Source organism: Heterodontus francisci, chromosome 3 (assembly GCF_036365525.1).
Source record: "Heterodontus francisci isolate sHetFra1 chromosome 3, sHetFra1.hap1, whole genome shotgun sequence".
NCBI lineage: Eukaryota > Metazoa > Chordata > Chondrichthyes > Heterodontiformes > Heterodontidae > Heterodontus > Heterodontus francisci.
Window position 1 is genome coordinate 198,337,405 of NC_090373.1, and position 26,238 is coordinate 198,363,642.

A 26,238-nucleotide genomic window follows, 5' to 3' on the forward strand; every position below is an offset into this window, starting at 1 on the left:
AAGAAGTAGAAAAGTAGAAGTGATATTAGAAGGCAGGTGAAACAAAGGCGAGCATCAACTTGGCACTAATACATGAGCACTAATGATGTGGAGGATGAATTTCTGGAGTGTTGGGGATGGTTTTCCAGAGCACTATGTTGAGCTGACTAGAGAACAGGCTATTTTAGATCTCGTATTATGTAATTAGAATTAGAATATTACAGCGCAGTACAGGCCCTTCGGCCCTCGATGTTGCGCCGATCATCTGACCTACACTATTCCATTTACATCCATATGTCTATCCAATGACCACTTAAATGCCCTTAAAGTTGGCGAGTCTACTACTGTTGCAGGCAGGGCGTTCCACGCCCCTACTACTCTCTGCGTAAAGAAACTACCTCTGACATCTGTCCTATATCTTTCACCCCTCAACTTAAAGCTATGTCCCCTCGTGTTTGCCAGCCTCATCCGAGGAAAAAGACTCTCACTATCCACCCTATCTAACCCTCTGATTATCTTGTATGTCTCTATTAAGTCACCTCTCCTCCTCCTTCTCTCTAACGAAAACAACCTCAAGTCCCTCAGCCTTTCCTCGTAAGACCTTCCTTCCATACCAGGCAACATCCTAGTAAATCTCCTCTGCACCCTTTCCAAAGCTTCGACATCCTTCCTATAATGCGGTGACCAGAACTGCATGCAATACTCCAGGTGCGGCCTCACCAGAGTTTTGTACAGCTGCATCATGACCCCGTGGCTCTGAAACTCGATCCCCCTACTAATAAAGGCTAACACACCATATGCCTTCTTAACAGCCCTATTAACCTGGGTAGCAACTTTCAGGGATTTATGTACCTGGATACCAAGATCTCTCTGCTCATCTACACTACCAAGAATCTTCCCATTAGCCCAGTACTCTGCATTGCTGTTACTCCTTCCAAAGTGAATCACCTCACACTTCTCCGCATTAAACTCCATTTGCCATCTCTCAGCCCAGCTCTGCAGCCTATCTATGTCCCTCTGTACCCTACAACACCCTTCGACACTATCCACAACTCCACCGACCTTCGTGTCATCCGCAAATTTACTAACCCACCCTTCTACACCCTCATCCAGGTCGTTTATAAAAATGACAAACAGCAGTGGCCCCAAAACAGAACCTTGCGGTACACCACTAGTAACTAAACTCCAGGATGAACATTTGCCATCAACCACCACCCTCTGTCTTCTTTCAGCTAGCCAATTTCTGATCCAAAGCTCTAAATCACCTTCAACCCCATACTTCCGTATTTTCTGCAATAGCCTACCGTGGGGAACCTTATCAAACGCCTTACTGAAATCCATATACACCACATCCACGGCTTTACCCTCATCCACCTGTTTGGTCACCTTCTCGAAAAACTCAATAAGGTTTGTGAGGCACGACCTACCTTTCACAAAACCGTGCTGACTATTGCAAATGAACTTATTCTTTTCAAGATGATTATAAATCCTGTCTCTTATAACCTTTTCCAACATTTTACCCACAACCGAAGTAAGGCTCACAGGTCTATAATTACCAGGGCTGTCTCTACTCCCCTTCTTGAACAAGGGGACAACATTTGCTATCCTCCAGTCCTCCGGCACTACTCCTGTCGACAATGACGACTTAAAGATCAACAACAACGGCTCTGCAATCTCCTCCCTGGCTTCCCAGAGAATCCTAGGATAAATCCCATCTGGCCCAGGGGACTTATCTATTTTCACTCTTTCCAAAATTGCTAACACCTCCTCCTTGTGAATCTCAATCCCATCTAGCCTAGTAGGCTGTATCTCAGTAATCTCCTCGGCAACATTTTCTTTCTCTACTGTAAATACTGACGAAAAATATTCATTTAACGCTTCCCCTATCTCCTCTGATTCCGCACACAACTTCCCACTACTATCCTTGATTGGCCCTGTTCTAACTCTTATCATTCGTTTATTCCTGATATACCTATAGAAAGCCTTAGGGTTTTCTTTGATCCTATCCGCCAATGACTTCTCGTGTCCTCTCCTTGCTCTTCTTAGCCCTCCCTTTAGATCCTTCCTGGCTAGCTTGTAACTCTCAAGCGCCCTAACTGAGCCTTCACGTCTCATCCTAACATAAGCCGCCCTCTTCCTCTTGACAAGCGCTTCAACTTATTGAGTAAACCACGGCTCCCTCGCTCGACAACTTCCTCCCTGCCTGACAGGTACATACTTATCAAGGACACGCATTAGCTGCTCCTTGAATAAGCTCCACATTTCGTTTGTGCCCATCCCCTGCAGTTTCCTTCCCCATCCTACACATCCTAAATCTTGCCTAATCGCGTCATAATTTCCTTTCCCCCAGCTATAATTCTTGCCCTGCGGTATATACCTGTCCCTGCCCATCGCTAAGGTAAACCTAACCGAATTGTGATCACTATCGCCAAAGTGCTCACCTACATCTAAATCGAACACCTGGCCGGGTTCATTACCCAGTACCAAATCCAATGTGGCATCGCCCCTGGTTGGCCTGTCCACATACTGTGTCAGAAAACCCTCCTGCACACACTGGACAAAAACAGACCCATCTAAAGTACTCGAACTATAGTATTTCCAGTCAATATTTGGAAAGTTAAAGTCCCCCATAACCACTACCCTGTTACTCTCGCTCCTGTCGAGAATCATCTTCGCTATCCTTTCCTCTACATCTCTGGAACTATTCGGAGGTCTATAGAAAACTCCCAACAGGGTGACCTCTCCTCTCCTGTTTCTAACCTCGGCCCATACTACCTCAGTAGACGAGTCCTCAAACGTCCTTTCTGCCGCTGTAATACTTTCCTTGATTAACAATGCCACACCCCCCCCTCTTTTACCCTCTTCTCTGTTCTTTCTGAAACATCTAAATCCCGGAACCTGCAACATCCATTCCTGCCCCTGCTCTACCCATGTCTCCGAAATGGCCACAACATCAGGATCCCAGGTACCAACCCATGCTGCAAGCTCACCCACCTTATTCCGGATGCTCCTGGCGTTGAAGTAGACACACTTTAAACCAAGTTCTTGCTTGCCAGTGCCCTCTTGCGTCCCTGTAACCTTATCCCCTACCTCACTACTCTCAACAGCCTGTACACTGGAACTACAATTTAGGTTCCCATTCCCCTGCTGATTTAGTTTAAACCCCCCCGAAGAGCACTAACAAATCTCCCCCCCAGGATATTGGTACCCCTCTGGTTCAGGTGAAGACCATCCTGTTTGTAGAGGTCCCACCTACCCCAGAAAGAGCCCCAATTATCCAGGAAACCAAAACCCTCCCTCCTACACCATCCCTGCAGCCACGTGTTCAACTCCTCTCTCTCCCTATTCCTCTCTTCGCTAGCACGTGGCACAGGCAACAACCCAGAGATAACAACTCTGGTTGTTCTCGCTCTAAGCTTCCACCCTAGCTCCCTGAATTTCTGCCTTAAATCCCCATCTCTCTTCCTACCTATGTCGTTGGTGCCTATGTGGACCACGTCTTGGGGGTGCTCCCCCTCCCCCTTAAGGATCCCAAAAACACGATCGGAGACATCACGTACCCTGGCACCTGGGAGGCAACACACCAACCGTGAGTCTCTCTCGTTCCCACAGAACCTCCTATCTGTTCCCCTAACTATGGAGTCCCCAATGACTAATGCTCTGCTCCTCTTCCCTTTTCCCTTCTGAGCAACAGGGACAGACTCTGTGCCAGAGACCTGCACCCCATTGCTTACCCCTGGTAAGTCGTCCCCCCCAACAGTATCAAAAACGGTATACCTGTTGTTGAGGGAAACGGCCACAGGGGATCCCTGCACTACCTGCTGGTAATGAGAAGGGCTAGTTAATAATTCTGTTGTCCAAGAGCCTTTAGGGATGAGTGACTGTAATATGATAGAATTTTACATTATGTTTGAAAGTGAGGTAGTTCAATATGAAGCCAGGGTGCTAAATTTGAACAAAGGAAATTATGAAGGTATGAGGGGCAAATTGGCTGAGGTGGATTGGGCAAATACATTAAAAGGTATAAGAGTGCATAGGCAATGGATAGTCTTTAAAAAGTTCTTACAGTTTACAGCAACTATACATTCCTTCAAGGCACAAAAACCCAAAAAGCAAAGTCAGTCAACCGTGGCTAACAAAGGAAGATGAGTCAGAGTCATAGTTATACAGCACAGAAACAGGCCCTTCAGCCCATCGTGTCTGTGCCGGCCATCAAGCACCTATTTATTCTAATCCCATTTTCCAGCGCTTGGCCCATAGCCTTATATGCTAATAGAGTCATAGTAATGAGGATTGTATAAGATTAAAAGAAAAGCCCTATAAAGTTGCTAGAAATAGTAAACCTGAGGATTGGGAGGATCTTAGAATACAGCAAAGGAGGACCTAGAAACTGATAAAGGGAGAATAGAATATGAATATAAACCAGCAGAAAACATAAAAATGGACTGTCAAAGCTTCTATAGGTACATAAAAAGGAAACGTTTGACTGACGTGGGTCCATTACAGGCTGAGTCAGGAGAATTTATAATGGGGAATAGAGAAATGGCAGAGAAGCTAAATGATTACTTTGTGCCTGTCTTCACTGAGGAAGACGCAAGAAATCTCCCAGAATTAGAGATCCAAGGGACTAGGGAGAATGAGGAATTGAAAGAAATTAGTATTCGTAAGGAGGTTGTATTGGAGAAATTAATGGGGCTGAAGGTTGATAAGTACCCAGGACCTGATATTCTACATCCCAGAGTGTTGAAAGAGATAGCTATGGAGGTAGTGCATGCATTGACAGCGATGTTCCAAAATTTTATAGATTCTTGAATGGTTCCTGCAGATTGGAAGGTAGCAAATGTCACCCCACTATTTAAGAAGGGAGGGAAGAGAAAACAGGAAACTACAGACCTCTTCGCCTTGTATCAATTGTAGGGAAAATGCTGGAATCTATATTTTAAAGGATATGATAAATGGACACTTGTATAATGATCTCATTGGGCATAGTCAACATGGATTCATGAATGGGGAATCATGTTTGACGAACGTGTTGGAGTTTTTTTGAAGATGTTACTAACAGAATTAATAAAAGGGAGTTGGTATACTTGGATTTTCAGAAGGCTTTTGATAAATTCCCACACAGGAGGTTGGTTAGCAAAATTGAAGTACATGGGATTGGAGGTAATATACTGGCATGGATTAAGGATTGATTAACAGGCAGAAAACAGAGTAGGAATAAATGGGTCAATCTCACATTGGCAGGCAGTGACTAATGGGGTACCGCAGGGATCAGTGCTTGGGCCCCAGCTGTTCACAATATATATCAATGATTTGGATGTGGGGACCAAATGTAATATTTCCAAGTTTGTGGATGACACAAAACTAGGTGGGAATGTGTGTTGTGAGGAAGATGCAAAGTGCCTTCAAGGAGATTTGGACAGACTTGGTGAGTGGGCAAGAACGTGGCAGATGGAATATAATGTGGAAAAATGTGAGGTTTATCCATTTTAGTAGGAGGAATAGAGGTGCAGAGTATTTCTTAACTGGTAAGAGATTAGAAAGTGTAGATGTACAAGGGACCTGGGTGTCCTCGTCAATAAGTCTCAAAGCTAACAGGAAATACAGATGCAGCAAGCATTTAAGAAGGCTGATGGTACGTTAGCCTTTATCGCAAGAGGATTTGAGTATAGGGGTAGCGAAGTCTTGCCTCAATTGTAAAGAACCTTGTTTAGACCGCACCTGGAGTACTGTGTGCAGTTTTGGTCCCCTTACCTTAGGAAGGTTATTATTGCCATAGAGTGAGTGCAACCAAGGTTCACCAGACTTGTTTCTGGGATGGCGGGACTGTCCTATTTAGAGAGATTGGAGAAACTGGGCCTGTATTCTGTAGAGTTTCAAAGAATGAGAGGTGATCTTATTGAAACCTACAAAATACTTAAAAGGATAGACAGGGTAGATGCAGCTAAGACGTTTCCCCTGATTGGGGAGTGTAGAACCAGGGACACAACTTCAAAATAAGGGGGAAGCCGCTTAAGATCGAGATGAGGAGAAATTTCTTTATTCAGAGGGTTGAGAGTCTTTGGAATTCTCTACCCCAGGGGTCTGTGGAAGCTCAGTCATTGAGTATGTTTAAAGTAGAGATTGGCAGATTTCCAAATACCAATGTTGTAAAGAGATATGGGGATAGTTTGGGGGGATAAAGGTATTGAAGTGGATGATCAGCCATGATCGTGTTGCATGGTGGAGCAGGCTCGATGGGCTGAATGGCCTATCCCAGTTCCAATGTCTATATCCAGGTCATTAAGCATTAGCATTGCTGCTAACGTTCTCCTCATTGTTATTGCTGTCCTTCAGCTTGTGGTACCTGAGCACTCTGGAATGGGGAAGAAGTAGAGACCCTTCCGAAGAAGGGTCGCTGATCCGAAACGTTATCTCTGCTTCTCTTTCCACAGATGCTGCCAGACCTGCTGAGTGGTTCCAGCATTTCTTATTTTTATTTCAGATTTCCAGCATCCGCAGTATTTTGCTTTTAATTAAGAAGTAGAGTACTTTTACATGGTGGATAAATTCCAATCTTCCAAAGACTAGTATTTGACAGTCTGCTTTTTTCCTCCTCTTTATCAGATATATTTTGATGCACAGCAAATCTCATAATCTAACTGTCTTCAGCTTATTGAGCTGCTTTTGGTTTAAAATCTTCACCTTCCCAAAACACACCCATTCCTATTCACGGGGTAGGTGGGACCTCTACAAACACAGATTACCTGGTTGTTATTGTTTGGTACCGCAAACATGAAGATACTCGACTGATGATTTCTGTGTGTAGGCTTTATTCAGATGGCTGCCTGGATCAGTTAATTTCACTTTTGGAACCATGCCCCTTCAGGGTTGACTATCAGCATAGTGAGGCAGTCTTACACACAGCACAGAGCAATCAAACACAACATATTTTCCCCCTTGGTCTGCAAGGAGCTTATTTTGAATTGAACTTTCATAAGCATCAAACATTCTTTAGTCCTTTTGATCCATTAAGTACACAAATAATCTAAGATATGGAGGCCTCCTGTAATGGCACTGAGATCAATGAAGACGTGGCTGTGGTTCAGCATGATCATCTTGATGTGGTAGATTATCATCCTCACTCAAAATCAGAAAAGGAAATGTATCTTCGTCGTGATTTGTCAGTCTCCAGGTCTGCTTGCAGTCAAGTGTCTCGTGTTCCACTTGGTGTCACCAAAGGGATAAGTGTTTGTACCAAGCATCCCCTTGATCTGCTTAAGTCGTGATAGGGACGACGCAAGCTTGTGGTTGCAATTTGGACGTTGATGCGAACTCAATCTCCGACTGTGAATCGTGGATTCCTTACGCGTGTTCACTTATCGGAGTACGCTTTACTTTGCCTTGTCGCTTCGCAATTTCTTCTGCTTTCACTAACGTTCGCATTGGATGGCGGTGACAGCTGAAGAGTGGTCAGCAGTGTGCAAATGTTGCGACCAGTTGTAAGTTTGGCCAGTGTCTTTCTGTCAGTGTGTGGGGTTGGATCGATATGTGTGAAGTAGGATATGAATGGATTGTTAAAGCGTTTTCCCCTCTGACATGCTAGCTCTCAAACTGTCCATGATCACCCTATTGAAACATTCGATGCCACCATTTGATTGCAGGTTGTGTTGCAATGTCAAATGGCAGTGAATTCCGTAGCTTGCTAGGAACTCTGAACTAACTGGAAACAAACTGCAGTGCATTGTCTGTTGTAATGGTTATTGTAAACAACTTGTCTAGAATGTCAATGACCGAAGTGGTGGTTATAGAATTTGTTGTAACAGTTTCTGGCCTCTTGCTGTGCAGATCATGAACAAGAAGCAAAAAATATTGATTACTAGGTGCTGATGCACTTCTCCAAAAATATCTACTTGGAGTTGTTGCCCTGGCTTTGTTGGCCATGGGGTCAGTTGTAGAGGTGGGGGACGCAGTTTAGCAGATTTTTCACTTGCGTATACACGCTACGCAGTTTCTGATTAACATTTTTTGTATGGTAATCTGTTGCTGGCCGCCAGACTGCTTCATAGGATTATTGTTTCATCCTGATGACACTTGGATGTCCTTCATGGGCAAGATGCAACACCTGTTGTGGAGCTTATGGGGGTAACCGCTCTAGTTCCACTTGCAATACATTTATCATCAAACAATGCAAGTTTATTTCTAGTTTATGACTAGGGGGACCGTAGGTCCGGTCAAGGACAATAGCGGGAGACTGTGCGTTGAGCCGGAAGAGATAAGTGAGGTTTTGAATGAGTACTTCTCTTCGGTATTTACGAATGAGAAGGGGTGTATTACTGAAGAGGACGGTGTGAAACAGACTGGTAAGCTCGAGGAAGTGCTCGTTAGGAGGGAAGATGTGTTGGGGTTTTTGAATAACTTGAAGATAGGCAAGTCTCCCGGGCCTGACGGGGTATATCCAAGGATGTTATGGGAAGCAAGGGATGAAATTGCAGAGCCGCTGGCAATGATCTTTTCATCTTCTCTGTTGACGGGGGTGGTACCAGGTGATTGGAGGGTGGCAAATGTTGTGCCCCTGTTCAAGAAAGGGAATAGGAACAACCCTGGGAATTACAGGCCAGTTAGTCTTACTTCGGTGGTAGGCAAGTTGATGGAAAAGGTGCTGAGGGATAGGATTTCTGAGCATCTGGAAAGACACTGCTTGATTCGGGACAGTCAGCACGGTTTTGTGAGGGGTAGGTCTTGCCTCACAAGCCTGATTGAATTCTTTGAGCAGGTGACCAAGCAAGTGGATGAGGGTAAACCAGTGGATGTGGTGTACATGGATTTTAGTAAGGCATTTGATAAGGTCCCCCATGGTAGACTTATGGAGAAAGTCAGGAGGCATGGGATAGTGGGGGATGTGGCCAGTTGGATTAAGAATTGGCTAACTGATAGAAGGCAGAGAGTGGTCTTAGATGGTAAATACTCAGCCTGGAGCCCAGTTACCAGTGGCGTGCCACAGGGATCAGTTCTGGGTCCTCTCCTGTTTGTGATTTTTATTAACGACTTGGATGAGGAAGTCGAAGGGTGGGTCAGTAAATTTGCAGATGATACAAAGGTTGGTGGAGTTGTGGATACCGAGGAGGGCTATTGTCGTCTGCAAAGGGACTTGGATAGGTTGCAGTGCTGGGCTGAAAAGTGGCAGATGGAGTTTAACCCTGAAAAGTGTGAGGTCGTCCATTTTGGAAGGACAAACACGAATGCAAAATACTGGGTTAACGGTAGGGTTCTTGGGCATGTGGAGGAGCAGAGAGACCTTGGGGTCTATGTGCATAGATCATTGAAAGTTGCAACTCAAGTGGATAGGGCTGTGAAGAAGGCATATGGGGTGTTAGCGTTCATTAGCAGAGGGATTGAATTTAAGAGCCGTGAGGTGATGATGCAGCTGTACAGGACCTTGGTAAGGCCTCATTTGGAGTACTGTGTGCAGTTCTGGTCGCCTCATTTTAGGAAGGATGTGGAAGCCTTGGAGAGGGTGCAGAGGAGATTTACCAGGATGTTGCCTGGAATGGAGAATAAGTCTTACGAGGAAAGGCTGAACATTCTAGGCCTCTTCTCATTAGAACGGAGAAGGATGAGGGGTGACATGATAGAGGTTTATAAGATGATCAGGGGAATAGATAGGGTAGACAGTCAGAAACTTTTTCCCCGGGTGGAGCAAAGCGTTACAAGGGGTCATAAATTTAAGGTGAAGGGTGGGAGATATAAGGGGGATGTCAGGGGAAGGTTCTTTACCCAGAGAGTGGTCGGGGCATGGAATGCCTTGCCTGGGGAAGTTGTTGAGTCAGAAACTTTAGGGACTTTCAAATGGCTTTTAGATAGGTATATGGATAAAGGAGAATGATGGGGTATAGATTAAATTGTCCTTGACAGAGGACAAAGGATCGGCACAACATCGTGGGCCGAAGGGCCTGTTCTGTGCTGTATTTTCTATGATTCTATGACTCTAGCATGGGACCAGTTCTTCCTTTATTTAGTGAGGCCTGCTGGCTTTTAGGTAATGGCTTTCTTTCTGCAGTAGTGTCTACCTCTGACGCATTCAATTCCTGTCACGGTCGCGTGCAAAATCACCTCGACTGCGTAGTTTTCAATGTCGCAAGTTGCTTTGCTGCTAATGCTGTCAGGTATTCAGTTGCATGAGCCTACAAGATACTTGACCTCGAAGTTGTACTGATGGTGATCAGTAGAGTTCAATGACTGGATCCTGACATGGCTAACAATGTAGTCAGTGCTTGATCGGTACAGTGGGTGAACTTCCTACCATAGAGATACATGTGCCAATTTTCACAAGTATGGATGCAGGCTAGTGCTGCTTGCTCTCCAGCGAAGTATTTGGTTTCTGACAACGGGTGTGATGTCAGTGATTGTTCGCTTCCTGCAATGTACTGAGTACAGTTCCTGTCGCATTTCCTTACGCTTCTGTTGCAATGTACATTTCCATATGCGAGTTGTAATGCGCAAAGACTGGTGGAAATGCAATCTTCGCCTTAAATGTGTCAGATGCTGTTTGCTGTGCAATTGTCCGTTCCCATTGTGCAGTAGCTTTCAAGGAGGCTCTGTGATCTTCAAGTACTGGGGCACAAATTTGTGATAAAAGTTGGTAGTGCTGAGGAACAGTGCCAACTCTTTTGTGTTTGGGGTTGTATTTAGGCTTTATTCCAGATGCTGTCACTTTGTGCCCAAGAAAGTCGATCTTTGCTGCCACAAATGTGCATTTGTCCTTGTTGAGGGTGAAATTGTGTCGTACAAGTCGAATAACTGCTGATCATGTTCTGCTTCGTCGCTTCCATGGACGACTGACTACATCATCAAAGGATGAGCATCCTGCAACATCTGACAAGATTGAAGAGATAATCTTTTGCAACGCTCTAGGTACTCAACCTAGTCCATTGGCATTTTACGGTACATGGAGTCGTGGTTAACAAAGACTGTATAATGTCGACTTTGCTCCGTTAGTGGTATTTGAAGATAGCTCTGTCGATTGTCGAGCTTTGTGAAGACTGTGGAGTCATGAAATGGTGCAGATTGTAGGGAGTGGGTACTTGTCTGGTCCCCTTACCTTAGGTAGGATATTATTGCCATAGAGGGAGTGCAACGAAGGTTCACTGGACTTGTTCCTGGATGGCAGACTGTCCTATGCAGAGAGATTGGGGAAACTGGGCCTGTATTCTCTAGAGTTTTGAAGAATGAGGGGTGAGCTCATTGAAAGCTACAAAATACTTAAAGGGATAGACCAGGTAGATGCAGGTAAGATGTTTCCCCCTGGTTGGGGAGTACAGAACCAGGGGACACAACTTCAAAATAAGGGGGAAACCACTTAGGACAGATGAGAAATTTCTGTACTCCGAGGGTTGTGAATCTTTGGAATTTTCTACCCCAGAGGGCTGTGGAAGCTCAGTCATTGAGTATGTTTAAATTAGAGATTGACACATTTCTAAATACAAATGACATAAGGGGATTTGAGGATAGTTTGGGGGGAAAAGTACAAGATCAGCCATGATCATATTGAATGGCGGGGCAAGCTCTATGGGCTGAATGGCCTAACTCCGGTTTTTGTGTTCAGGCCAGTGCATACTCTAAGTTCTCCATTTTTGCATCGTGCAATGACCAGGTTCAGTATCTGTGAGGATGAGTTGACTCACTCAGTGCCATCTGCTTCCAGTCGTTTCAGCTCCTGTGATACTTCGGCATGGATTGCAACCGGCAACTGTTTTATTTCGCAAAACAATTGACGTGTTCACACGAGCATGACAATACCCCTTAATATCCCCAAATCCGGTATATAAGGATGGATACTGTTCGCAATCTGTATCATCGATCACATTAATGCGTGCTTTGATGGGATCTGCAAGTTTGAAGCCAAGCTTATCAAACAGGTCTACCCCCATAAGGCTCCTGCCTTTGGCCACATAGCACTTGAACTTGTCTAGGTTGACGTTTTTGTAGCGCATTGGAACTGTGATCATTCCGAAGACTGGGATAATCAAGTCATCTTAAGCTTGAAGAGTGTCTCTGTTCCAGGAGTGAGAGAAAGTTGTAAAAAATGACGGTAGAGGTCTTCGTTCAATGTGGATATTTTTGCACTCATCAATTATGAATGACACTAAAATGCCTGCGATTGCGACTGTACAATCTTTGGTGACCGCCCACCGCCCCCCCACCCCCCTGGTACATGGAACCGGGTGTTTTACTGTCTGTGATGGTATACACATTCCGTATTTTGCTCTCGGGGATAGGTTCCTCCACGTGTGGAACTGAAGAAGTAGTCTACCCACATATATTTGCGAAGTGATTTACCTTTGAGCATGAGTTGCACTTTTTTCCCTTGTGCTGGACATAGTGTTTTGAATCCATGGGGTCCCCATAATTTGGGCAGGTTTTTGAGGGAGTGCTTGATCATGATGGGGCAAGCGTTGATGAGCCTGCTGAGGTCCCTTTCTCATAACTCTTGCACTTGAGCTGATTGGGCAAGCTGTGTCTGTGACCCTGACCCTGAGGGGTGTATATTTGTATATCATCTACGAATCTAACGTGACATTCGATTTGGACAGCCAAAATCAAACCATCATCCTCCGTGAGTCGTTGTTCCCCAGTTCGTGGGGTTGAAGTTTTTTTCCATCAGTTGGTCATGAATTCATTTATTAATGTGCCAGATTTCATGTAGAAACCAACAGACAACGCTGCCACATATTGTTTTATGGGCGCTAATCATCGCACTTTTTTTATTGGTTCATGAGATGTGGGCGTCGCTGGCTAAGCCAGCATTTATTGCCATCTCTAATTGACCTTGAGAAGGTGTTGGTGAGCTGCTGCCTTGAACTGCTGCAGTCCATGTGGGGTAGGTACACCCACAGTGCTGTGAAGAAGGGAGTTCCAGGATTTTGACACAGCAACAGTGAAGGAGCGGTATCGGAGCCACACTTTCCAAGTGTGTGGCTTGGAGGGGAACTTGCAGGTGGTGATCCCTTGCATTTGCTGCCCTTGCCCTTCTAGGTGGTAGAGGTTTTGGGTTTGGAAGGAGCCTTGCTGCGTTGCTGCAGTACACCGTGTAGCTGGTACACATTGCTGCCACTGTGCGTCGGTGGTGGAGGGAGTGAATGTTAGTGGATGGGGTGTCAATCAAACGGGCTGCTTTGTGCAGGATGGTGTCGAGCTTCTTGAGTGTTGTTGGAGCTGCACCCATCCAGGCAAGTGGAGAGTATTCCATCACACTCCTGACTTGTGCCTTGTAGATGGTGGACAGGCTTTGGGGAGTCAGGAGGTGAGTTACTCGCCGCAGGATTCCTAGGCCTCTGACCTGCTCTTGTAGCCACGGTATTTATATGGCTACTCCAGTTCAGTTTCTGGTCATTGGTAACCCGCAGGATGGTGATGGTGGGGAATTCAGCAATAGTAATGCCATTGAATGTCAAGGGAGATGGTTAGATTCTCTCTTGTTGGAGATTGCCTGTCACTTGTGCGGCGCAAATGTTACTTGCCACTTATCAGTCCAAGCCTGGATATTGTCCAGGTCTTGCTGCATTTCTACACGGACTGCTTCAGTATCTGAGGAGTCACGAATGATGCCGAACATTGTGCAATCAACAGTGAACATCCCCACTTCTGACCTTATGATGGAGAGAAGGTCATTGATGAAGCAGCTGAAGATGGTTGGTCCTAAGATACTACCCTGAGGAACTCTTGCAGTGATGTCCTGCAGCTGAGATGATTGACCTCCAATAAGCACAACCATCTTCCTTTTGCACTAGGTTCGACTCCAACCAGTGGAGGGTTTTCCCCCTGATTCCAATTGACTCCAATTTTGCTAGGGCTCCTTGATGCCATACTCTCAGATGCTGCCTTGATGTCAAGAGCAGTCACTCTCGCCTCCTGTCTTGACTTCAGCTCTTTTGTCCATGTTTGAACCAAGGCTGTAATGAGGTCAGGAACTGAGTGGCCCTGACAGAACCCAACCTGAGCATCACTGAGCAGTTATTGCTAAGCAAGTGCTGTTTGATAGCACTGTCGACAACTCCTTCCATCAGTTGATCAAGTAGACTGATGGGGCAGTAATTGGTCAGGTTGGATTTGTCCTGATTTTTGTGTGCAGGACATACCTGGGCAATTTTCCACATTGCTGGGTAGATGCCAGTGTTGTAGCTGTACCGAATCATCTTGGCTTGGGGCGTGGCAAGTTCAGGAGCACAAGTCTTCAGTACTATTGCTGGAATGTTGTCAGTGCTCATAGCCTTTGCAGTATCCTGTGCCTTCAGTCAATTCTTTATCAAGCGGAGTGAATCGAATTGGCTGAAGACGAGCATCTGTGATGCTGGGGACTTCAGGAGGAGGCCAAGATAGATCATCCACTCAGCAGTTGTGGGCCAGAGTATTTCTCGAGCATTTACTGCCTTATTGAACGTAGATGTATAATCCATTAGCTGCTCGAATATATGCTGGCCCTCTGCTCTAATACAATGCCCAAATATTGCCGTCTTGCAGGTCGTTGCTACATTTGTATTGTTCATACTCATAGCGAGCAAATAGATTTCAAACCCAGAAATCCATCTGTCCCATGAAATCGAATATCTCCTGGTGTTGACAGGAAAGGGGCTGGGGCCGGTAAATGTAAATTTTTATACCCAACCATGAAGAAATTAGATTCACTATTTTTGTGCATGTGTAAGCTTTATTCAGATGGCTGCCTTAGTCTTAGTTTCACTTTTGGAACCATGCCCCCTCAGTTGACTGGCAGCATAGTGAATCGTCTTACGAACACAGTACAGAGTAATGAATCACTGAGCAATCAAACACAACAATTATAACTTTGCTGTTTTTGGGACCTGGCTGTGTATAAATTGGCTGCCACGTTTATTACATTTCTGCAGTGACTACACTTCAGAAGTAGTTCATAGGGTGTAAAGTGCTTTGAGACATTTGGTTGTGAAAAGCATTATTAATGAATGTTTGTGTTTTTCAGACTTGTATCTGTTGTTGTATCAGTTCGTTGGCAGAGTAAGCAGGCTTTCTTCCATGAGGTTTGGGATGCTTTGATGTGTTTTGTTTTAAATATGTAACTGTCTGTACAGTTTGGTTTGAGCCATATACAAAGAGCTGACCAAGGAGTACTCCATACCAGCTTTTAGTACACTTGCAGGAAGAATTAATTGAGAGAATGAGTTTTCTTTGTCTCTGCTTGCTATCTGAGTTCTGAATGGTTCTGCTTGACTGATCAGCTAGTTTCTTCTTGATTCCCTTTTCCTGCACCCATCTCCTTCACACAAATTGGTAGTTTCACAATGCACCTGATGCTGTTAGGCTATTACCACATACATAAGCTAATTGGTTTCAGGTAGATATTTAAAAGGGATACTTAACTTAGAATTTTCCATGATTTTTGGTCATTATTTTTAGGGGCTAAGTTTTTTTTAGTCACTTTTGGTGGAAGGCAACTATGCATTTGCATTAAAATGGGATGTGCATATTAGGTACATATATTGATAGAAAATATCTTCAAGATTTGCTTCTGTGAAAACAAGTGTTCACTGTCAACCTTGGCTGGTGGGAATCCCATTAGTGAGTGTCAGATTAGGATTTTGCTTGGCTACTTTATCCTTCTTAATATACCATTGATTTGAATTGCTTACTATTGCATTTATATTGCTGTCAGTGGTTTTGGATGCCATGTGCGGCAGTTGATTTGGCCTTGGGTTGTTAACCCTTAACAATCAGAAGTATAGTGTGTATTGCTGGCTTGCATAACCTTCAAACACTCGGAAAAGTTTATAACCAAAATGGCAGCAAATATAGTTATATTGTGCTGCATATGCAAAGTCCAGTGTTTCCAAATTTGTCAGGTATGCAAACAGCACAAAGCGTAATAGCATTCTTTTGTGGAACTGCTTCTATTGAAATTACTTTTGTAACATAGATTCATAGAATGGTTACAGCACAGGAGGCCATTCAGCCCTTTGTGACTATGCCACTCTCTGCAAGAGCAACTCAGCTCGTCCCATTCCGCTGTCCTTTCTCTATAGTCCTGCAAATGTTTTCTGTTCAGATAATTATCCAGTTTGCTTTTGAAGGCCACCATTGAATCTGCCTCTCACGCACTCAGGCTGTGCATTCGAGATCCTAACCACTCACTGCATAAAAAATATTTTTCCTCATGTCACCTTAGGTTCTTTTGCCATTCACTTTAAATCAGTGCCCTCTTATACTCGACCCTTCCACCAATGGGAACGGTTTCTCTCTACTCTATCTAGATCCCTCATGAGTTTGAACACCTTTCAAATCTCCTCTCAACCTTCTCTTTTCTAAGGAGAACAACTCGGCTTCTCCAACCTTTCCAAGTAACTGAAGATCCTCACCCTGAAACCATTCTCATGAATCTTTTCTGCACCCTCTCCAATGCCTTCACATTCTTGCTAAAGTATGGTGCCCAGAATTGGGCACAATACTTCAGTTGAGACTGAACCAGTGTTTTATAAACGTTAACTGTAACTTCTTTGCTTTTGTACACTCTCTCTTTTTATAAAGCTTAGAATCCCATATGCCTTTTTAATCACTTTCTCAGCCTGCCATGCAGCCTTCCATGATTTGTGCACATATGCCTCCAGATCGCTTTGCTACTGCACCCCTTTTATAATTATATCCTTTATTTTGTATAGCCTCTCCTTGTTCTTCCTATCAAAATGTATCATGTGTCCACCTATATCACTCTCTATGAAGTTCATCATTGTCATAGTCATACAGCACAGAAACAGGCTCTTCGGCCCATCGTGTCTGTGCTGGCCATACAGCACCTAACTATTCTAATCCCATATTCCTGCACTTGGCCCGTAGCCCTGTATGCTATGGTGTTTCAAGTGGTCATCTAAGTAGTCATTATCCTCCTCACGGTTCACAATACTTCAAAGTTTGGTTTCATTAACAAATTATTATGCCTTGCACACCCAAGCCTAGGTCATAAATATAGATCAAGAAAAGCAATGTTCCTAATACTGTCCCCTGGGGAACCCGAATGTCTCCCTTCCTCCAGTCTCAATCAAAAATTCACCGCTGTTTTTTGTTTCCCGTCATTCAGCCAGCCTTATCCATGCTACCACTGTCCCTCTTATTCCATGGGCTTTGACCTTGCTGACATGTGGCATGTTGTCAAACACCTTTTGGAAGTCCATGTACACCACATCAGCCTTCTCATTAAAAAAAAAACTTAATCAAGTTAATTAAACACGTTTTGCCTTTAACAGGTCCTTGCTGGCTTTTCTTAATTAATCCATATTTGTCCAAGTGACAATTTTGTCCCGGATTATCGTTTCTAAAAGCTTTCCCACCACTGAAGTTAAACTGACTGGCCTGTAGTTTTAGTTTAGTTTTGGTTTAGTTTAGAGATACAGCGCTGAAACAGGCCCTTCGGCCCACCGAGTCTGTGCCGACCATCAACCACCCATTTATACTAATCCTACACTAATCCCATATTCCTACCGCATCCCCACCTGTCCCTATATTTCCCTACCATCTACCTATACTAGGGGCAATTTATAATGGCCAATTTACCTATCAAACTGCAAGTCTTTTGGCTTGTGGGAGGAAACCGGAGCACGCGGAGAAAACCCACACAGACACGGAGAACTTGCAAACTCCACACAGGCAGTACCCAGAATTGAACCCGGGTCGCTGGAGCTGTGAGGCTGCGGTGCTAACCACTGCGCCACTGTGCCTCCCTTTGTTGGGCTTATTCTTATACCCTTTCTGAACAAGCCCCTTTCTGAACAAGGGTGGAACATTTACAATTCTCTAGTCCTCTGGCATCATCCCTGTATCTAAGGAGAAATGGAAGATTATTGCCTGTGCTTCCACAATTTCCACCCTTATTTCCCTCAGTTTCCTTGGATGCATCCCATCTGGTCCTTAACTTATCAACAGCCAGCCTTTCTAATAACTTCTGTATCAATTTTAGCCCATCCAGTATTTCAACTGTCTCATCTTTCAGTATGACTTTGGCAGCATCATCATCTTTGATGAAGACAGATGCAAAGTACCATTTAATACCTCAGCACTGCCCTCTGCCTCCATGTGTAAATTCCCTTTTTGGTCCCTAATCAAGATATTCTAATGTTACTTTTATGCTGAGTGTAAAATGGTTCCTGGTTACAGCAGGTTAGAGGGACAAGTGGGCCAGACCAGATGAAACCTGAGCCATGAGAAGGGGAATATGTTTTGCTGAACAAGTTTTTCCAGTGGTGTAATGGAATCCTGTAGTTGAGATCTGCTATTTGTCTTGCAGAAGTATTCAAAAGTGTGCCCATATATAGTTATAATTATAGTATCCTACCTATAAATAAATGCCAGGAAAGAACGCTTTAAAATTTTGTTACCTATTGTCGACATCAGTCAGGTGCAGGTTAGGAATTTCAAGGGTGTAGGTAGTGAACCTTCCTCTCTTCTATGCCATTGACCTTTCTCTTCCCAAGTCACGTATAATAAAGCCACAAGCAGAAGTAAGTGTTTAAAAATGTTCAAATGATGTATCTGATTACCTAATTTTAGACTAGCACCCTTACTGCACTATTTACCCCTAACCGGCATCACTAATACTATGTACTTTGTCATCTATTTTGTTTTTTTTTTGTGGGACCTTGCTGTTATAACAGTAATTACATTTCAAAAGTACTTCATTGACTGTTAAGCACTGGAACAGGTTCTGAGGTCATGAAAGGTGCTACATCTTTTCTCTCTCGTGTGTTTGCTTTTAATAGGATCTTGAAAGAAATGATGCTACACTGGTCGACTGTGTTTTTAAAAAATGTTACGACCAAGGCGGGAGAAATGCACTGTTAATTCAGTACCACTTCTCCATGGGTCCTGGCATATCAATAGGTTTTCCCACCTACTGAAGGTCGCCACACTGTAGGAAGGATGTGATTGCACTGGAGAGGGTGCAGAGGAGATTCACCAGGATGTTGCCTGGGCTGGAGCATTTCAACTGTGAAGAGAGACTGGATAGGCTAGGGTTGTTTTCCTTAGAGCAGAGAAGGCTGAGGGGGGACATGACTGAGGTATACAAAATTATGAGGGGCATTGATAGGATAGATAGGAAGAAACTTTTTCCCTTAGCAGAGGAGTCAATAACCGGCGGCATCGATTTTAGGTAAGGGTCAGGAGATATAGAGGGGATTTGAGGAAAACATTTTTCATTCAGACAGTGGTTGAAATCTGGAACACACTGCCTGAAGGGGTGGTAGAGGCAGGAACCCTCACAACATTTAAGAAGTATTTAGATGAGCACTTGAAACGCCATAGCCAAGTGCTGGAAAATGGGATTAGAATAGTTAGGTGCTTGATGGCCGGCACAGACACGATGGGCAGAAGGGCCTGTTTCTGTGCTGTATAACTCTGACTCTAGGATGAATAGCCAATTGGACATTCTATTTGTCCCCAAAATAAAGCACGTCAACCAGTTTTCTTTAAACAACATTAACTATTTATTAGGAAAAATAAGTCTTAACCACAAATGAGATAAATCTATAGGTGTGAAAGCTCCTTATTTCCGTAACCCTCATGCACACACATACGTTAAAAAAAAAAAGGTTTACTGGGAAAAACAGGTTTTAGTTTACAGCTGTTTTTCAGAAATAGAAGGAATAATAAAATAAATCAGTTTCAGGTTCTGGTTGGAAATTCTTTGGTTGGGTGAGGTGTCCCAGAGTCGAATAGTCAGATGCCACTTGAAGTCTCTCCAGGCGAGGTTGATGAACAGTCTGTGATGGGTAGGTATTCAAGGCAATTTGGCTACAGCAGGCATCACGTAGGTCTTTCAGCAGGGGTGTAGCAACAGGTCTGCTTAGGACTCTCAGCAGCAGTATAGCAGTAGAAGCTTTCTTCAGTATCCAGGATTTCCCAAAATGCAAGAAGCAACAAGAACCACACTGGATGAATGAATTCTTTGGAGACAGGAATCTGCCACCTTTTCAGAGACAGATTTCTTTTTCAAGAGATGCAGGTTTTCTTTACAGAGAGGTTTTTTTCTGGGTCTTCCACTTTGATCTTCAGGCAGAAAAAAAAACATTCAAATGCTTGCACTTTGACCAGTTGACTGTTTTTTTAAAAGGGCCCAAAGTGAAATAAACCTTCCTGAGCTGATCACATGACCAGACAGTCGTCTGTCATTTGAAGTGTTATTCTGAGGAGTTCAAAAACTCTGGATGGCTTCCATGAAACTGCTTGCTTTCCTATTCTTGTATACAAAGTCAACATCCAAAAATTTCAGCTATTTGCAGGTGTCGATGTGTGTTGAAAATCCTTTTTTCATGTGTTTAAAACACACAGAATTCTAAGATTGTAGTATAAAAATAAAACCTCTTGTAATGAAAAAATGTTTAAAGAAAGAAACCACCAGTTTATCTCCAGAATTGTATGGAACTGCTGTTCACTGTCAATCTGCTTCCTAGTTTTACAGCAGCTAGGAAACATTGCATTTGAGATATTTTAATCAAACTCAAATTACACTGAGAACATGAAAACTTCGCAGGTTGACAGTGAAAGACTTCACATTGAAGGCACAGATCTGAAGAAATTTGTGTAATAGTACTTGCACTGTCTAAATTAAGATGATATGCCAGGAAAGGTTGTAATACTTCAGTATCCTATGGTTGAATCATTGCCCGTTTCTACTCAAATGGCAGGAGGCAGTGTTGAATTTACAAAATCAAAATATGAATGATGGCAATCTGAAATAAAAACAGAAGATGCTGGAAATACTCAGCAGGTCTGGCAGTATCTGTGGGGGGAAAAGCAGAGTTGACGTTTCATTGGAAAAGTCACCGACCTGAAATGTTAACTCTGTTTTTCACTACAGAAATGTTGAATTCTTATCACTTTTTAAAAAAAATTATTTGGTTGATTTTGAAGGTGGGGGGAGACAGTGGCATAGTGGTTATGTCACTGAATTAGTAATCCAGAGGCCCAGGCTAATGCCCTGGGGACATGGGTTCAAATCCCACCTGCTGGAATTGTAATTAATTTGATTAATGAATTAATCTGGAAGTGAAAGCTAGTCTCTGTAATGATGTTGTGAAACTATCGTTGATTGTTGTAAAATACCATCTGATTCACTAATGTCCTTTTGGGAAGGAAATCTGTCCTTACCTGGTCTGGCCTACATGTGACTCCAGACCCACAGCAATGTTGTGGCCAGCGATGGCCACATCTTGTGAAAGAACGGGAAAAAAAAGGTCCACTCAGTGCAATTCAATTAGAAGCTGATGACTTTTGGAGACATCCACTATAGTGGCCTTGGGCTACAGAAATAGTCTGAAATAGCATAAAAATAGTACGTCTAATTCGCAACTATATGACGTGTAGTGCGTTCATTTGGAGGTGCAAGTCCTAGTTACACCCCACAAAAATGGTACGTTTGAAATCTGTTTTGCTTGGAAACAGATTGTAGGGAATAAATTGAATTGCAATTAGACAAGGGAGGCTTAAAAACTAGTACTGTATTGCATAAGTACTCTGAGTTAATACACTTTGTCTAAAAATTTTAACCAACCAACTGTAAACTTGTTGCTAGATGTGTTTGCGAATATATAGCTTCCACTGTTGTACTGCAGCTCAAACTCTTTACCATTTGTAAGTGAACAGCTACAGCTTGCAGCTACATAAGCAGTGTTGTGCATGAGTACACCAAGTCCTATTGGGAGGAGAGCTTATCCCAGACCTGAAACTGTTAACTAACTAACTAGTAAGTCTTGCCTTTATGCAGTGACTTCAGAGCATCCCAAAGGGCTTTACATCCAATGAAATGTAGTCATTGTTGTAGTGTAGGAAATGTGGCAGCCAATTTATGCACAGCAAGCTCCCACAAACAGCAATGTGGTAATGACCAGATAATCTGTTCTTTTTTGATGTTGATTGAGGGCTGCATGTTGTCCTGAACACAGGTGAGAATTTGCCTGTCCACTTTTGAAACATAGAAACATAGAAAATAGGAGCAGGAGTAGGCCATTCGGCCCTTCGAGCCTGCTCCGCTATTCATTATGATCATGGTTGATCATCCAACTCAGTAACCTGTTCCCGCTTTCGCCCCATACCCTTTGATCCCTTTAGACCCAAGAGCTGTTTCTAGCTCCTTCTTGAAAACATACAATGTTTTGGCCTCAAGTGCTTTCTGTGGTAGCAAATTCCACAGGTTCACCACTCTCTGGGTGAAGAGATTTCTACTCATCTCAGTCCTGAAAGGTTTACCCTGTATCCTGAGACTACGACCCCTGGTTCTGGACTCCCCCACCATCAGGAACATCCTTCTTGCATCTGTCCTGTCAAGTCCTGTTAACATTTTATAGGTTTCTGTGAGATTCCACCCCCACCCCGCCCCCCCCCCCCCCCACTCTTCTGAACTCCAGCGATTATAATCCGAACTGACTCAATTTCTCATGTGTCAATCCCGCCATCCCAGGAATCAGTCTGCACTCCCTCTATAGCAAGAATATTCTTCCTCAGATAAGGAGATCAAAACTGCACACAATATTCCAGGTGTGGTCTCACCAAGGCCCTGTATAATTGCTGCAAGACATTCCTGCTCCTGTACTCTAATCCTCTCGCTATGAAGGCCGACATACCATTTGTCTTTTTTACCGCCTGTTGCACCTGCATGCTTACCTTCAGCGACTGGTGTACGAGAACACCCTGGTCTCGCTGCATATTTCCCCCTCTGTTTATAGCCGTTCAGATAATCTGCCTTTCTGTTTTTGCTACCAAAGTGGATAACCGCACATTTATCCACATTTTGCTTCATCTGCCATGCATTAGCCCACTCACTCAACATGTCCAAATCACACTGAAGCCTCTCTGCATCCTCCTCACAACTCACCCTCCCACCCAGTTTTGTGTCATCTGCAAATTTGGAGATATTACATTTAGTTCCCTCATCTAAATCATTAATATATATTGTGAATAGCTGGGGTCCTAGCACCAATCCCTGTGGTACCCCACTAGTCACTACCTGCCATTCGGAAAAAGACCCATTTATCCCTACAGTTTGTTTCCTGTCTGCCAGCCAACTTTCTATCCATTGCAATACACTACCCCTAATCCCATGCGTTTTAATTTTACAAGCTAATCTCTTATGTGGGACTTTGTCGAAAGCCTTCTGGAAGTTCAAATAAACCTCATCCACTGGCTCCCCCTCATCAACTCTACTAGTTACATCCTCGAAGAATTCTAGAAGATTTCCCTTTCGTTACTCCATGCTGACTCTGCCCGATTCTACCACTGTGCTCTAAGTACTCTGCTATAAAATCTTTCATAATGGACTCTAGAATTTTCCCCACTACTGACGTCCGGCTGACTGGTCTATAATTCCCTGCTTTCTCTCTACCTCCCTTTTTAAATAGTGGGGTTACATTAGCTACCCTCCAATCTGTAGGAACTGTTCCAGAGTCTATAGAATCTTGGAAGATGACCACCAGTGCATCCACTATTTCTAGGGCCACTTCCTTAAGTACTCCGGGATGCAGACCATCAGGCCCTGGGGATTTATCGGCCTTCAATCCCATCAATTTCCCCAACACCATTTCTCTACTAATACTGATTTCCTTCAGTTCCTCTCTCTTTCTCTAAGCCCTGTGTTGCTCAACATTTCTGGTATGATATTTGTGTCCTCCTTTGTGAAGACAGAACCAAAGTATGCATTTAGTTGGTCAGCCATTTCTTTATTCCTCATAATAAATTTCCCTGTTTCTGACTGTAAGGGACCTACATTTGTCGTCTTCAATCTTTTTCTCTTCACATACCTAAAAAACTGACTGTAAAAGTTTCTAATGTTCCCTGCAAGCTTGTTCTCGTACTCTCTTTTCCCCTTCTTAATCCCTCGGTCCTCCTTTGCTGAATTCTAAACTGCTCCCAATCCTCAGGTCTGTTGTTTTTTTCTGGCAAATTTATATGCTTCTTCCTTGGATCTAATGCTATTTCTAATTTCCCTAGTAAGCTATGGTTTTACTTTTGTGCCAGACAGGGATAAACAATTGTTGCAGTTCATCCATGCGCTCTTTAAATGTTTGCCATTGCCTATCCACCGTCATCCCTTTAAATAATGTTTCCCAATCTGTCATAACCAACTCGCGCCTCATACCTTCGTAGTTTCCTTTACGAAGATTCAGGACCCTAGTCTCAGAATCAACTATGTCACTCTCCATCTTGATGAAGAATTCTACCACGTTATGGTTGCTCATCCCCAAGGGGTGTCTCGCCACTAGATTGTCAATTATTCCCCTCTCATTAAATAATACCCAGTCTAGGATGGCCTGTTCTCTAGTTGGTTCCTCTACGTATTGGTCGAGAAAACCATCCCGTATACACTCCATGAATTCCTCCTCTATGGTATTGTGACTAATTTGATTTGCCCAATCTATATTCAGATTAAAGACACCCATAATTACAGATGTTCCTTTATCGCATGAGTCTCTAATTTCCTGTTTAATGCCATTCCCAACATCACGACAGTTTGGGGGTCTATATACAACACCCACTAACATTTTTTGCCCCTTAATGTTTCTCAGCTCTACCCATACAGATTCCACATCATCAGAGCTAATATCTTTCCTCACTGTTGCGTTAATTTCCTCTTTAACCAGCAATGCAACTCCACCATCTTTTACTTTTTGTCTGTCCTTCCTAAATACTGAATACCTCTGGATGTTCATTTCCCATCCCTGGTCACCCTGCAGCCATGTCTCCGTAATCCCGACTATATCATACCCGTTTACATCTATTTGCGCGAATAATTCATCCATTTTATTGTGAATGCTCCGCGTGTTAAGCCACGAAGCCTTTAAGGCTTGTTTTTTTAACATTACTTGCCCCCTTCCCGCTATTTTCCACTGTGGCCATGTTTGATTCTGGCCCTTGATTTCTCTGCCTGTCACTTTTCTTATTCCCCTTCCTGTCTTTTGTTCTTGTCTTTGATTCCACCCCCCCGCCCCCCCACCCCCAACAATCCTCTGACTCCTTGCAAAGGTTCCCATCCCCCTGCCATTTTAGTTTCAACCCTTCCCAACCACTCTAGCAAATACTCTCCCAAGGACATCAGTCCCAGTCCTGCCCAGGTGTAACCAGTCCAGTTTGTATTGGTCCCACCTCCCCCAGAACCGGTCCCAATGTCCCAGGAATCTAAAACCCTCCCCCTCACACCATCTGTTCCGCCACGTATTCATCCGATGTATCCTGCTATTTCTACTATGACTTAGAAGTGGCACTGGTAGTAATCCTGAGATAACTACCTTTGAGGTCCTACTTTTCAACTTGCTTCCCAGCTCCCTATATTCTGCTTTTAGGACCTCATCCTTTTTTTTACCTACATTGTTTGTACCAATGTGTACCACAACCACTGGTTGTTCATCCTCCCCCTTCAGAATGTCCTGCAACCGCTCAGACATCCTTGACCCTAATACCAGGGAGGCAACATACCATCCTGGAGTCTCTTTTGCGGCCACAGAAACGCCATGAAATAATGCCATGGGATCTCTTGGGTGTAAAAGAGCAGACTGGGCCTCAGTTTAACATTTCATCTGAAAGATAGTACCTCTGTGCAGCGCTTCCTCTGTACTGAACTGAGAATCTGCCTAGATCCAATCTCTGGATTAGGACTTGAACTCCCAACCTAACTCAGGCAGGAGTCGAGGCTGCCACATCACCAACTTATACAGCACCTTTAACATAATAACATGTCCCAAGGCACTTTACAGAAACATTATAAAAACATGGTATGACACTGATCCACAAAAGGAGACATTAAGTAAGATAACAAAGAGCTTGCTCAAAGAGGTCAGTTTTAAGGAGTGTCTTAAAGGAGGAAAGCAAGCTGGAGAGGTATAGGGAGAGTATTCCAGAGTTTGGCACCTAGGCAACTTAAAGCATGTCCTCCAATGGTGGAGCAATTAAAATCAGGGATGCACAAGAGGCCAGAATTAGAGGAGTGCAGATATCTTCGACTAGAACCATATTTAAACTTGTCAAGTGATTGTCTTGGCTCTACAAATGTACCCAGTGAACAATTGAGCCAGACAGATCCAGAAGATTCCAGATTTGATTCTCACAGTCTAACTCACTGGCTCCACGGCTGGCAACAGTTTTCCTGGGTCAGGTGGCAATCAGTTTAGGTTTCCAATCCTGATCATTGTCTAGCAATCATGCTGGAAGTGTGTGTGTGAAGATCTTGGGTAAGAACAGGATTATATTTGACTGTGAATTTTCAAGGTGACA

General features: G+C 43.7%; 1 protein-coding gene across 4 annotated transcripts in view; it reads left to right on the top strand.

Annotated features, from left to right (window-relative positions):
* LOC137366035 (inactive tyrosine-protein kinase 7-like) overlaps window positions 1-26,238 on the top strand; it is a 583,411-nt gene that overhangs the window by 250,361 nt on the left and 306,812 nt on the right. The gene's annotated exons all lie outside the window — the stretch shown is intronic.